The sequence below is a fragment of the Neofelis nebulosa genome, chromosome 1 (genome assembly GCF_028018385.1).
Source record: "Neofelis nebulosa isolate mNeoNeb1 chromosome 1, mNeoNeb1.pri, whole genome shotgun sequence".
In the NCBI taxonomy this organism is placed as follows: Eukaryota; Metazoa; Chordata; class Mammalia; order Carnivora; family Felidae; genus Neofelis; species Neofelis nebulosa.
This window is the reverse complement of record NC_080782.1, coordinates 162,955,165-162,969,546: the sequence shown is the minus strand read 5'-3', so window position 1 is coordinate 162,969,546 and position 14,382 is coordinate 162,955,165. Positions and strand designations below refer to the sequence as shown.

At 52.2% G+C, this 14,382-nt stretch overlaps 1 long non-coding RNA gene across 1 annotated transcript; it reads left to right on the top strand.

The window, feature by feature from the left end:
- Positions 1-208: 208 nt before the first annotated feature.
- Positions 209-4,206, top strand: LOC131519419 (uncharacterized). Its single transcript, XR_009265623.1, has 4 exons — positions 209-827; positions 995-1,075; positions 1,226-1,376; positions 3,845-4,206. It is a non-coding gene; the product is annotated as an uncharacterized LOC131519419 (long non-coding RNA).
- The last annotated feature ends 10,176 nt before the right edge of the window (positions 4,207-14,382 follow it).

The window sequence follows — 14,382 nt, the reverse complement described above, 5'->3', positions numbered from 1 at the left end:
AATTCCGCTTTGTTGGTGGTGTTGGTGTGGCTGTTAGAGCCTCAAGTAGTGAGGATGAGGGAGACTTTCCAAGTGAACCCCCCACCCCCACATACACCGGAGGCCCTTCCTGGTGTCGAGTAGGTGCGTCTGTGTCCACCTCCGCTTGCCACGTGCGTATCGGTGTGGCTCCAGTGCCACGTGCAGGGCTGTTGTATGTTTTTGCTTTTTTTTTTTTTTTTTTTTTTTTAGATATGGGGGAACTTAGGTGCCATAAAAGATTATAAACCCAGGCTTCCTTTCTAAACATTTGGAATATCTTTCCGAAACGTCCTGCAGTGCACCTCCATCATTTTGTTGGGGTCAAGCAAATGTTATCATAGGACACTCTAAATATCTTAATTGTCAGAGATCTTTAACATCACTTGTGTTGCCTGGGAGAGCTTGCCGGGAGCCCGCTGGTCACAATGGGAGCCTAACTCATGGCAGTGGCCGTGCGGGTGCCACTCCCACAGGTGCCGGGAGGGACGGGAGCCACCCCACTGCTCAGGGAGACCTTGGGCAAGTCTCCTAACATGCACAGACCCGGTTTCCTGAGAGGAACGGACGGTGGTTTAGACCAGCTGTGGTTAAGAGGTCACACTTTTCCAGGTTTTAGGGAACATGTGCACATCTTGCTGGGCCCCTGCCTGTGTGTTCTCACCATGAAACATGTCTCCGTGGTGGTCTTCCCATGCTTACCTTCCAGACCACAGACCAGTTGTGTGGGGCGTTCTCTGGCCCTGTCACTACAAGTCCCTGTACTCCGCTCAGGATCTCCACCAGGAGGCTCCCGTTTGAGGAGTCAAGTAAGCAGCAGTCATGGGCTTTGATGGTGCAGGCGTGGGGCAGGGATGAAGCCTTCTTGGTCCCAGCGATTGCTGGTCTTGGGTTCTAGAACACAAGACAGATTGGGGTCCAGTATGTCTGATTTGCCAAGGGGTCTCCCAAGAACCAGCCTCTCTCCCTCTGCCAGGGTGAACGTTGTTGCTGAGCCAAGGAGATTAACAGAGGTGCCAAAGAAGGTGCATTTGCAGGGCGTCAGGGGCTGATGATGGTGAGTTGTCACCATCATCGTCCTTGCGCTCCCCCGGCGATCCCTGCGTGATCTCTGCTCCTTGGCCGCGTTGAAAGCCTCCGTTTGTCCTGCTCGCCATGAGGAACTCAAGCAAATCTTATTTTTTCCTTTCGTTTTCTTGCCTTCCAGTTGTGCTTGGAGAAGAAAACCATGCAGTCAGCTGTTTCTCTTGTTCCTGGCCGGCATCCAGCCTGTGAGAGCTCCACCTGCCGTCCCTGGGGATGCCAGGTTCCCCTCTGGCTCTTTGTTTCGTTCACCCTCCTGCTGACAAAGACCTGAGGTGCTTTAGGGACACCATTTGCGTTTTCATGTTCTCTTTCAGCCGATTGTGGTGTAAGTGGTCGCGTGTCTTCCCTGGTCTCGGCAGCAGGTGGGATGGGTCTCGGTGGCCCCGGTGTCAGCCAGGCTCTGGGACGGGAGCCGAGGCTCCCGTGGTCGGCCTTTCTCTCAACCGCGTTAAGAGCTCTGGCATGATGATTTAGGGGACACCCATCAGCTTTGCCGTGATCCAACCTGCGGACTTACCTGCGCCCACGGGATGCTGGTGTAGTCGTGGGGTGACCTGTGCCCATCTACCCTCTGGAGTCCAAGAAGGGGGAGGACGTGTGGGCCTCGTGGAGACGAGTGTGAGCACGCAGCTCCTTGCACACCGGGCTGCAGTGCTCGGCCCAGAGGGTGGCAGGTGTGTGCTCGGTGGCCAGGAGTGTGGCCTCCATGCTCGGTGTGCTGCAGAAGGGATTCAAAGCGTGACGCTGTGGACACAGCTGAGCGAGGTGGAAGAGAGCCAGCTTGCTGCTCAGGTGATGTTTCCCGTCGAATGGTGTCCCCCAGAAGACGGTGACCTGACTTGGAAATAGGCTCTCTGTAGCTGATCGAAGCAGGATGGGGGCATCAGGATAGGCCTAGTCCAGTGAGACTGGTGTCCTTATAAAATGAGGAAATTTGGGCATAGGGACAGACATGACAGAGGAGAGAGTGGGAATGCCCAAGGCCACCAGTTGCTGGGGGAGGGGCAGCCCCAGGAAGAACCAGCCCCCCCTGATATTGGACTTCTGGCCTCCAGAACTGTGGGAGAATAAATTCTATTGGGTAAGCTGCCCCATCCGTGAGCCACTAGCCAGGGGACACTGATACCTTTTGTGTGAGTGCTACTGTAGCTGCTCTCAGGCCTCCAGACAGGTGCCTCGTCTGATACTCAGACAGGTGCGGCCCAAGGACGTTCCTGGGCCCGTGCCGCACGGGGAAGAGATGGGAAGAGTTCCCATGTGATGGGAACTTGCTCTGCAGCTGCGCTCCGTGCAGTGTGACAGCAGAGGCCTCCGAGGACATCTTCCCATGTCTAGATGCAAAGTGTGGCACATAGTAGGAGCTCAGCTGGGAAAGCGCCAACGATTCACACAGAACTTGGCCACTTGAGGGCAACATGTCACTGGCGAGAACATTGTTAGTGAGATGTTTTATGTTCTTTTCCCCAGAACTCTTCGAAGTCTGGTGTGTTTTACTTCTTTTACTCTCACGTTCATGAGCCCTGGTGCTGGTGGCTACCAGACTCTAGAGTTCAGATCCTCACCTAACTGCTAAATGTCTTCGGTGATTCAATGAGCCTGAAGCCCCGTGGTGATGAGATAACCGTCTGCTCCCTTCTGTGTCACAGAAGGGGAGAGACAGCTGCCCTCTCCACCCCATGAGAGGTCAACGGGCGTGACTTTTGTATGGACCCTTTGACACACATCTAGTGGATGTTCTGTGGCAGGCACTGTGGTGGCCACAAGAAGTAAACCTGGTCCCTACTCCAAGATTTTAGGGTTTAGTTGAGAAGGTGATAAAAGCTACGGGGCTTAAAGAAGAAAGGGATTACTTTTGCCCCCAAATCTGGAGGGGTGTGTGGGAAAGTACAAGACGACGAAGACTGAAGTGCAGTGTCTTGTGGGGCCCACCTGGAGGAGCTGGCCACCACCTGATGTCACGGTCCCCTTTTTGGCTTTTAAGAACAGAGGCCCGGGCCATGCTGCCACATGGGTCCAGGGGAGCCAGCTGTTGGGGAGACACCCTGTTCTGTCTAAACTCAAGGCCAGGAAGAGTGGTGATCAAAGCCAGGCCTGTGGCCGCCTCCCACCTCCGTGCCCAGGAGTGACTGCCCGGAATGTGGAAGGCACTCAGACATCTGCCGGGTGGACCGCTCACGTAAGATACCTGCTGTGTACAAACGGAAGCGCAGCCTCCCGCCTTGCCGGGACTGCCTCCCTGCGCTACAGCAGCCGAGGCGGAAGGCCTGGCTCTCTCAGCTGCTCGCTAGCTCGGGCCAGCTTCACGCGTGTGCAGATCTGGGACTTGCTCACCGTGGCTTCGGCTGATGGGCACTACCTCCCCTTCTCGTTCCCTAGAGATGCCGGGAATTCTTAGGCCCCAGGCACGCCTGTTGTTGTGTTGGGATTCTGCTCTGCCCTGACCTGGCCAGTGCCGCCCAGCTGGCGCATGAGGCATCTTTGTTGCCCTGGAGGGTGTCCCCCAGCCTTCCGGGCCACACTGCTGAGTGGGTGGCATCCTGGTGGAGCTGAAGGTCTGGTCACAGCTCCAGAGTGGATGGGCTGTTTGCCACGAGTCGTCCAGCAGGACCAATGAGCTATCATTCTGTGGGGTCACCACCTGTCTTTGTACATGCTATAGCTTTTTACGTGGCCTAGTGACAAGTGACAGTGAGCTTACTGATTGAATTCTGAATTCCGTTTTCTAAATCCAAATTTTCAGGATCCCGTGTTGAGAGGCACAGAGCACGTATATTGCCGTTCAGCACTTCCTGTTTTTGAATCCAGTGGGGAAGCGTGGAGGAGTGTTCCCAGGGCTCTGCCTCCAGAACCCAAATCCAGCAGACACAGGGAGACACTCCTCCCTGGGGAGTGTCAGTCACCTGTGGGGGTGACCATGGCCTGAAGGACACGCTGAGGTGACGTGATCTGTACACACAGTCGCTTTCCTGTCTTAGTGTCTCTGAGGACCTGCTGTGCACTTGGGTATACCTGCCATGTGACTGTTACCACTTACTTCCTTTTGTAAATCAGATCATAAATTCACTTTGAGAATTTTTCATTTATAAAAGGAACCAGTAGTAATTCTTTTTGTGTAATGAATACTCTTCTCCTAACGATCTGATTTCAAAGTTTACATTTTTTAACAGGTTGGGTATTCGTTTCAGTGTCGACTCTTCCCCAAGACCCATGGACATTCTAACAAAAGGCGTTATTTTCAGAATCTAAACATAAATACATAATAATGCTATGACTTGAAGCAGCATGAACAATGGAGGTAGGAAGTGAAGCAGGCTTTCACAGAAACATGAACTCATTTTCATGGCTCCCAGTATTTCTCATTACAAGTTAAACTATTTAAAATGATGGCTTAATAGGCACCACCTGAGATGTGGGCGGGATAATGAGTGTGAGATGCTGAACTACTGCGTTTCCTGACTCCTTTGTGCGGAAATTAGTAAATGCACCGTCCTCGGAAAAATGGCTTTGCGAGGCTCATTTTCATTTTTCCTGTGCCCTCTGCCCAAGTGCTAGATGGGGGAGAGATGCATTCTTAGGAGTCATGTTTTGGAGTAGCTATGGTGGGCTTCGGGGTGAAGTCTGCACTGACCGAGGGTGTGGCCTAGGTGTGTGTGTGTGTATGTGTGTGTGTGTGTGTGTGTGTGTGTGTGTGTGTGTATGTGTGTAGGTGTGTATACATATAAGTGTGTGTATATATATGTATATGTACATGTGTATATGTATATATGTGTATGTGTTCATATAGAAATATGGATGGATGACCCCGAGGGTGTGGCCTGGGGGGTGTGGATGACCCCGAGGGCATGGTCTGGGGGGTTGTGGATGACCCCCAAGGCATGGTGGCCTGGGGGTGTGGGTGATCCCAAGGTGAATTCAAGCCTGAGGGAAGATGTCTGGGCCTAGCATCCACCTGCGGGGACTGGATGGCACAGAGGAGGAGCTTGTAATCCACCATGAGGTGTAGACGTGGAGGAAGGCTGACTTGGGATGATCACGGGCGTGGGGACGGCCTGGGCACCGTGGGAAGCAGAATCGGCAAGAGAAGGGGCGCCTGCTCCCAGACTGCCCGCTGGGAAGGCCACTCCGAGGTTGGGGGTGCGTCTTAGGGTGACTCGGGTTTACAGAACAGCAGAGCCCTATTTGCATAGGAGAGTGTAGCCACAGGATTACAAAGTGCCCACTACTTTTGTTTGATCGGCCACCGAGTTTCCTTAAAGAAAAATTGTCCCGGCTCTGACCTCCCTCATCCATGTCCTAAGGGCCTTTTTCTGGAACCGCTGAAGTGGCTTTCCGGGTCTGCTTGCTTCTGTGTGGTCACTGGGGGCCTTCCCCACTCAGGCTGCAGTGGTGGTTCACACCCTGGAGACTCTGGGCAGCGTCAGCTTCCAGAAACTGCCCCTCTGCTCTCCCGTCATGTGAATGCCCAGCGTCGTGCTCTGGCTTCCTCACTGGCTGCAGGCCTGCCGTGCCCACTAGGGCCTTTTGGCCTGTCTCGGGCCATCAGAATCTCTACCCATCCTACCGGCGACCCGGCTGAAGGCCCAGCTTGGCTCAGACGGCTCCCTGTTTCTACGGTGGCGTCACCCGTGGCTGTGGGGCCAGAGCCCATGTCTGCAGCCTGTCTCTTTCACTTATTTGTGGTGGATGCCTGGCCCGTGGAAGACTGGCTCTTCGTCAGGGAGAGAGGGCACTCACAGCTGTCAGGGGACTCTGGCAATCATTTAGTGGCTCAAACCTGTGGAGCACCGACTGTGTGCCAGGCACCCGCCCAGATGCTGGGGATGCCACAATGAACAAATGGAATATAATTGTGACACAGTAATGAAACTTCTCTGAGATGTGTTCGTTCCTATTTCATTATAGCTCCTCTTCCCGCACCCATGGGGCCTGACTGGGGGACAGCACCCCTAAGGCTGTCAGCCGGGGAGTGCAGGCTGTGCTCTGCATTCATGCAAGACGATTTTACTGGTAAAGGCAGTGTCTCAAGGAGCTATCCCACATCACTAGCCCTGCTCTGGATCGCACTGATTTCGTTAGGGGTGTGTCATGCGAGAGCGGGAGGACAGTGGGGTCATGATGTAGATGGGCAGTCCCGTGTTTTCCCACATCAGGATTTCTTTAGCGACAGCAAAACCCAGGTGCCAGCTGACCTGTTTTTTTTTTTTAATGCTTATTTTTGAGAGAGAAAGTGAGACAGAGTGTGCGTAGTAGAGGGGCAGAGAGAGAGGGAGACACAGAATCCAAAGCAGGCTCCAGACTCTGAGCTGTCAGCGCAGGGCCTGATGCAGGGCTCAAAACCATGAACCGCAAGATGCTGACCTGAGCCAAAGTCAGATGCTCAACCGACTGAACCACCCAGGTGCTCCAACTGACCTGGTTTTTAAAATTTTTTTTAACGTTTATTTATTTTTGAGACAGAGAGAGACAGAACATGAAGGGGGGCGGGGGCAGAGAGAGAGGGAGACACAGAACCGGAAGCAGGCTCCAGGCTCTGAGCCCTCAGCCCAGAGCCCGACGCGGGGCTTGAACTCACGACCGCGAGATCGTGACCTGAGCTGAAGTCGGATGCTTAACCGACTGAGCCACCCAGGCGCCCCATGACCTGGTTTTTAAACACAGTATGGTACTTAGTAAAAGGATTGTTATTGGAGTATAATATTGGGTGGCACCCGGGATATGGTGGCAGGCATAGCACTCTTACATGCATGGGATAAAAATCAAGTGTATTAAAGTAAGAAATTAGGGAAACAAATTCTCATTGCATGTTTGTCTACTTATATTCAGTAGTACTTGTTTTTAAGCCTTCTGTAAAACAAAAAATTTGAAAGAAATGTCAATATATATGTTATTCCTTTCCTTCTCTCCTCCCTTCCTGCCTGCCTTCCTTCCTTCCTTCCTTCCTTCCTTCCTTCCTTCCTTCCTTCCTTCTTGCTATAGGAGGAAATGCAACTTTTTTTTAACTTCTTGGATTCTATGTGACTTACTCTTCAAACTTTGCATTAATATACATTTTTCTTTATATTTAATTTCTCTGACAGCCAAATTACATGCCCTTAATTGAATTAACACAAATTAGATCTGAAAGGAATTGAGGAATAAAAATTTGGGATGTTTCTTGAAAGCTTTCTTATTGCTTGAAGCTCTCTGAAAAAAAATCTCTCTTCCTTAGGAACGACACCAATTAAAGACATATTAGAGTTAATACCGGTAACGTCTTTCCATAGCGGGGGTGATTCATAACTGCTTCTGATCCTATTATTTCAAAACTCAAATGTCAAGCATCTAAAAGCAAGGTGGGCTTCAGGGAGGAGCCTGTGCCCTCCCACGTGAGCCTCTGGTGAGCTGGGAGTCGACCAGTCTTTCAGATCTACCAAGGAGCTTTACATGACAACACACATCAGGAGAGGGTGCGGGAACCATAAAATCAGGGATTCTCAGGGGTGGAAAGATCTTCCAGGATGCTGGGCTCAAATCCGTCCCCCCTCCCAGGCCCTGGCCTGCATTGTTCATCCTGTGTGCACATGGCTGGTTGAACATCTCTGCTGGGTGTTCCCTTGACCTGCTGAGAGCCCAGGTCGCCTCTGACAGCTGGACCCGGGGGAAAACAATTCCTTGGATTGAAGCAGGTCTCTGCCTCCCTGTGGCCTGGCCTGTTGGTCCCCTCCCACCCTAGAAAAGCCAGGTCCCATCCCTACATTTGTAGGCTTCAAGGTTTGAAGGCAGCCACTCACTCCTTTGTTGCCCTTGCCCCTGAGTTGGGGCTCCTGCCCTTTACCAGTCTGTGTCATTGTCTAATCAGGAGACGCCATGAGTTTTGGAAGGTGCTGGTCCCCGTGTGGAGTCATCAGACCAGCAGTGTTGGCACCCAGGAACTTATTAGAGCTGCAAACTGTCTAGCTCTCGGCAGTCCTACTGAATCAGAAACCAGGGGCTGGGGTGGCCTCAGCGGTCTGTGTTTTAACAGGCTTTCTAGATGATTCTGATGCCTCCTGAAGCTTGAGCACCACTGGTCTTGTTTCCTAACTGGTCTGATGCAAACGCATCACATGTGGCTCCAAGTTCTGTCCTTCTCTGTATGTGGGGTGGGGACTCAGAGGCCCTGTCTCTGGCCTGCAGGGGTGTCTTCTTACTCTGGATGCTGAAGGGTTGTTCCCTTGCACTCAGTGTTGAGATGCCTGGCAGGCGGGGGCCCTCCTTAGGGCCCGTGGGCTTCTGTTGACAGTGCCTCCTAGGCCAGACACTCCTGAGTGTGTCTTCCTCCAGGCACGGGGGTGGTGACCATCCTGTGCTCTGCCGGCTGGTTGTACCCTCTTTCGTTCTCCACCTCCTCCTGCCAGCAGTGACCCACAGGGGCTCTGCGTGGGCTTCCAGAATCAGGGAGCACCCCGGGCATCTCTTGCCATAGGGCCCACGTGGCAAGAGAGGAAGCCCATCTGTCCTCCGTTAAATGTTGAGGGAAGAGGCGGTATGGTCTCCCACCTTCTCACGGGCATTTCTGAGCTGTTGTGGCAGCTGAACGGCTCCTGTGGACGTGTGTGTGGCCGAGTCGGCCGGCAGCCTGGGATGGTTGTGTGGGACCCAGGTGGCAGTGGGGCCCGCCCTAGTGGACGGACGAGTGCTAAGGCGGCACCAGTCCCTGGACAGCGTATCGAGGAAATCAGGAACAAAGTGCAGCAACAGGACGGCTCCCTGGGGAGAGCCTGTGCATGGTGTGCACAGGTCATCCACTGCTCATCTCAGAGGGGACGTCCCACCAGGCTTCCTGCTACAGAGGGCCACCTGCAGGCATGTCACCGTGACGCCTTCCTTTGTGAAGTTGGAATTCCTGTTTGGCTCCAATCAAAAGTCAGTTCTCCATTTTTTATGTTTTTGGAGGAGGCAAGGATTGAGTGGAGTCAGCATCTTGCAGGGTCTAAGCCAGCGTGCTGCATTGCAAGGATGAAGGGGAGAAAGCTTGAAGGTGCGGGGTTTCGGAGTGGGGGTGGGGAGAAGACTGGGCTACATGCTGGTGCGCGCTGTACCTGATGCCCCTGGTGCTGGGCCGGAGGAGGGGCAGAGATTGGCATCCTTATGCGGGTGTGATGGGCGGGGCCCTGCAGTTCACCAAATGGAAGTTTGACAGGTAATTCCTACAAAACGACATATAAATAAGGGAGTCCAAGTCGCTAACAAAGGAGAAAATACAATTTCTCTTTTCTTCCTGTTGTTCTCTAGAGGGCACGTTGGGTAAGTGGTCTTTTTATGCATCAAAAGGTAGTGAAGCAAGCAGTTGGATTTTCACCCTCAGCCGACTTCTAGGCAGGCCATTGGCCTGCGGGATCACCTTACCTGATGCACAGTAAGATGACAAAACTGGAACCACGGACTGTCTTCATATGGTGGCCAATCTCTGTAACAGGTGCCTGTGAACATACCTGCCAGACCACCTTAGAGGTGCCGTTGGATTCTCATCTGCAAAAACATGTTGCCTGAAATGTGGGGATGGCTCTGCCCTCACAGCTTGCCAGGTGGTCTGGGTCTGATGTGGCCGTCCTGCCTGCTCCCTGCCAGGGCGGTGCCACAAGGCCACGGAGCCTCCTCTCACCTTGCTGCTGGGGGAGCAGACCGCCTCTTCAGGTGTATCTTTGGGGAAGCTTCTCCCACCGCCCTCTCGCTTCCCTCATGCCACACACCATTCATCTGTCCCTTGTCACCGCCCCCTGGGAGTTTGGTGGACGGTGCAGTCACGTTGAACTGTGCGACCTGACCTGTCTCCCAGAGCACCATCAGCGCCTCCGAGGATGAGGGCTAAACGTGTGGCCTGCACGCAGAGCCTGGCACATGGCCAGTACCCACAGAAGGAGTGAGAACCAGGGCCGATGGGCATCAGTTCCCTGCTGCCGGGAGAGCCAGACCTGGGGACGTCACATTGAGTTACTCCCCTGCTTTCACTGGGCAGCCGAAGGATGCCTTTTTCCAAAGTCTCTGCTGTATAAATACAGAGGGGGCTGGCTGTGCCCTCCACCCCATGTTCTCCGAGAGTGGGCTGTGGGAAGGGAGCAGCCCTCCTCCTACGGGAGAGCCTGGCTCCATGCGCTGGAGCGGGCAGCAGAGAAGCGGCAGGAGCCTCGGCAGGACCGCCATGTGGGGTGATTTTTCATGGGTCCAAGGGACTGTCAGAATCCCTGGTCCTGAGAGAGTGTCTTTCTCACTGTCACGGGTGAGATAAACTCTCCCAAATGCGGCCACGGCCAAGCTGCCAATTCCACATTTGCATTTAGTAGTTTAGTTACAAATGAAACACGTTGCCAGAATGCTTTATTTTGGTTTGGGAAGGTAAATTGTAGTAATTATTTTGGGACACAGAAATGCATACTTAAACTTGAAGGCAAATCACGGTGCCAGAGCTCAAATCTGTCACTCAGGGATGACTTTGCTTGCGGGCACTGCACCGAAGGAAGCGTATTTGCACACTGTACTGACTCTCTTAATGATGAACCTGCCGACGCATGCCTGGGGGGCTCGGTCGGTTGGGCGTCCGACTTCGGCTCAGGTCATGATCTCGCGGTTTGTGGGTTCAAGCCCCACGTCAGACTCTGTGCTGTCAGCACAGAGCCTGCCTCGGATCCTATCCCCCTCTCTCTCTGCCCCTCCCCAGCTTGTGCACTTGCCCTCTCTCTCAAAAATAAATGAACGTTAAAAAAAATTAAAATGAAAAAAAGTGAACATGCTGACATACAGCAGCTTATCGTTGACAGGACGTTTTTCAGGGATGGTGGGGGGACTTTCACACGTAGTAATTAAATGTGAGAAAACCCCAGAAGGTCCTGTGGGTCTTTTCTAGGGATGTGACCAAGTGTTACCAAGTGTGCACCAGATGAAATGCAGGCTGTGTGATGGCTCCACGTTCGCCCTGACAGTCGATACTGGGACAAAGGGCCCCGAGCTGGGCTTTGTCTAGTTACTGTTCAATAAAAGTGCTTTGCTCAGAGAAGAAAGTGCAGCTCCCAGTTTTGAGGGCTTGATATATGTAGATACTAAAGTCCTCATCAAAACTCCGTGCACACTGTCTCTGTTGAAGAGGCGGGTGAGGTAATTGGAAAGCCTTGGCCAGGGTCCGTTGTGCTGTGGTGCCATAAATCTCAAGGGGGTGACGGGCGTACAATGGTCACACTCTTTCACTATCAGGGTGGCCCGTGTCTGAACTATTTATTAACTGAAACGTGAATGGGCGAATGAAGGGCCAATTTATATGTTACACAGGGAGATGTATTACGACTGCCTTAAACATTGATTTCCTTCCTCGGTGTATTCTTGGTTGGGATATAGACGCAGAGGAGGGCAATAATGGGGGGTGTCCTTATCAGATGTTGGATATTTCCCCAGACTGTCTGCAACCATTAACCTTCATATTATCTGACTTTAGTGATTAGTACAAGGCACGTAAAACCGTATTGATGGCCGGTCTTGGATGAGAAGGACGAGCTGAGTTATGGGGGCTGGGTTCTGCTGACTCTGTGATACCACGATAGCATTAACGCTGCTGCCGTGGAATTGCTAATTTGTCATTTCTTTCATGGTGTCGTCCAAGATGCGGACTAATGAATGAAACAATGATCGTGTGGTGCGGCTTTCCTGGGAGTGTGCTCCGGGGAGAAAGTGTCAAGCTGCTCTGTTACCAGTGCCTCCTTCCAGAGCTGTGCCAGTGGCCACGCGGCCTGTAGCTCCAGAATACCAACTGTGCTTTCGTTCCTCTGGCTCTCTTTGCTGTCTCCGCCGGGCACACCAGTGGGCTTGCATTTTAATCAGGAAAACCCAGATTCGTGTACTCTTCATGTGTGGTCCTCCTGAGCCTCCAGCCACTCAGACCTCTGGACCCCCTTCAGAGCGGGCTTTCCAAGCTTGTTCATAAAAGGGAGCCTGAAACTGTGGTGCGTCACCTAAAAGAGAAATGAGCCCACGTCAGCAGCCTCTACCCAAACCTGTGTCCTTACGATCAGGACCACATCAGTGAGGCCGGAGGCAAACTTAGAATTATGGCCTTTCCTTCCTCCCTTCCTTCCTTCCTTCCTTCCTTCCTTCCTTCCTTCCTTCCTTCCTTCCTTCCTTCCTTCCTTCCTTCCAAGGGACAGAGAAAGAGGGAGACACAGAATCCGAAGCAGGCTCCAGGCTCCGAGCTGTCAGCACAGAGCTCAACACGGGGCCTGAACTCACGAACCGCGAGATGGTGACCCGAGTGGAAGCCGTATGTGCAACTGACCGAGCTCCCCAGGTGCCCCAGAATTACAGCACTTTCAAAGGTGGAGAGGGCCAGGATGATTGTCTTGCCCAGAAAAGCCCGAAGCAAGTGGCCCAACCAGAAGTGCATTAGGCCTTCAGACCCAGAGCCACAGTGTCCCCATCCCTGGTCTGTCTGCAGATGCTACATGCAGCAAGGTGACCGCTTCGGGCTTTGTTCACAGATTGCGTTTGCTCAGACATCACTGGAGTTGGCTGGTTTCTCCCTGTCAGGTGCCTGTAGATGTTGGCAGGTGCCACCAGGGGATGGCAGTGTGTGGAATTCTGGCAGGCGGGTGGGTAGGGTAGTAAGGGAGAGAAAGTCTCCATTAAAGGATGTTTTCTTCTAAGAAATTTTCAATTAAAATATGCATTTGTCTGTTTTTTATAAGGTCTTAAACTCTGAAGTAGAAGTGGTAGCAATTAATACAATAGTGATGTAAATCAATACAATTTTCTTGGCCAGCGTATTGCTTCTGAAGACGTAAGCAGTAAGAATTTAATATCTTACTTGGCTTGGTCACCTATGTCGGGTCTTTTCTTGAAGTCCGAAGTGTTCTGTGGACATACGTGACACCTCTGGGCTCTCTCCACATCGCTTGCTTTGTTTCTGGCCTCATCTGAGGGCAGCTCCTGAGCATGGCCGCATTCACTCATTCAACACTCACTGGGCACCTGCCCTGTGCCAAGCCCCAGGGGTGAGGTGGTGACCAGAACCAGCACAGGCACCCCCCCTCCCCCCCCCCCCCCCCCCGGCCCTCACGGAGCTTCTTGGTTCCATGGGGAAGAGAGATGTCGAACAGTAACTGGCTGTCCTACACTTGATCTTAGCCAAAAGGCCGAGAAGCGATAGAAACTGGGTGTCCTGAGGCAGGACAGAGCTGCAGGCATGCAGCAGGGGCACGTACCTGGAGGGCAAGCAGGTGGGGCCTGAGAGACAGGGAGGAAACAGCCCTCAGGGCTTGCTTCCTCTCAAGATGGCTTGCTTGAGGGTCTGCCGGCTTCCCCTTCCAAGGCTTCTTCAGGATTTGCAAAGCAAAGCAACGGAGCACTGACCCTCATTTCAGTTTCGTCTGTTAGCATCCTCTTGTGCACACGTCCAGTCGGCTCTTGTACATCACGTTCTTTGCTCTTGGGAAGTCCGTCCCTGGAGCAGGCTGCGGAAATCATTCTTGAGTGTCTGACAGAGGTCCACACGTTAATAAACCAAGCCTTGTCGTCTGTCAAACACCTCCATCGGCAGTGTATACACAGTGCTGGGCACCAAGGCCGTGGACCCTTCATAGCAGACTTTGCAGGGCAGTTCTTCTTGTCAGAAGCCCTCCAGACTTTTGGAAGTATCATCTTATAGAAAATTGCAAACACATAAGAAGGAAGATCACAGTATAAGGAACCCATGTTCCTCAACCACCCAGTTGCAGTCATTAGGCACATATAGCCAATCTATGTCATGCATACCTCTTCCCACTTACCCCGTCTCATATTTTTGAAACAAACCCAGGACATCATATTATTTCATCTGTAAGAATTTCAGGATGTATTTCTAAAATGGAGGGACAAGTTTTAATGATAATGACATTGTCACACCTAAAAAGCTACTGATAATTCCTCAACATCATCAAATACAGTGTTCTAATTTCTGATAGTCTCAGGCCATGATTTTTAACAATTTTTGTTTGGTTCGAGATCCAAATAAGATCTATAGATTGCAATGAAGCCTTTTTTAATCTGTAAATTTTCTCCACCATTGTGTTTTTTTCCCCTGTGTTGCCTGTTGGGGAAATTGAGTTGTTTGCTCTGCAGGGTTTTCTGCTCTTTGAGTTTTGTTGATTGCATCCCTATGGTATATTTCACTCCTTCTTCTATCCCCTGTATTTCCTCCAAATTGGTGGTTGGATGCAGAGATTCTCAGCAGGGGATGTATAGCTCAAGGGGCTGCTACTGGCCTCTAGTGGGTGGGGGCAAGAGTGCCACTCAACAGGA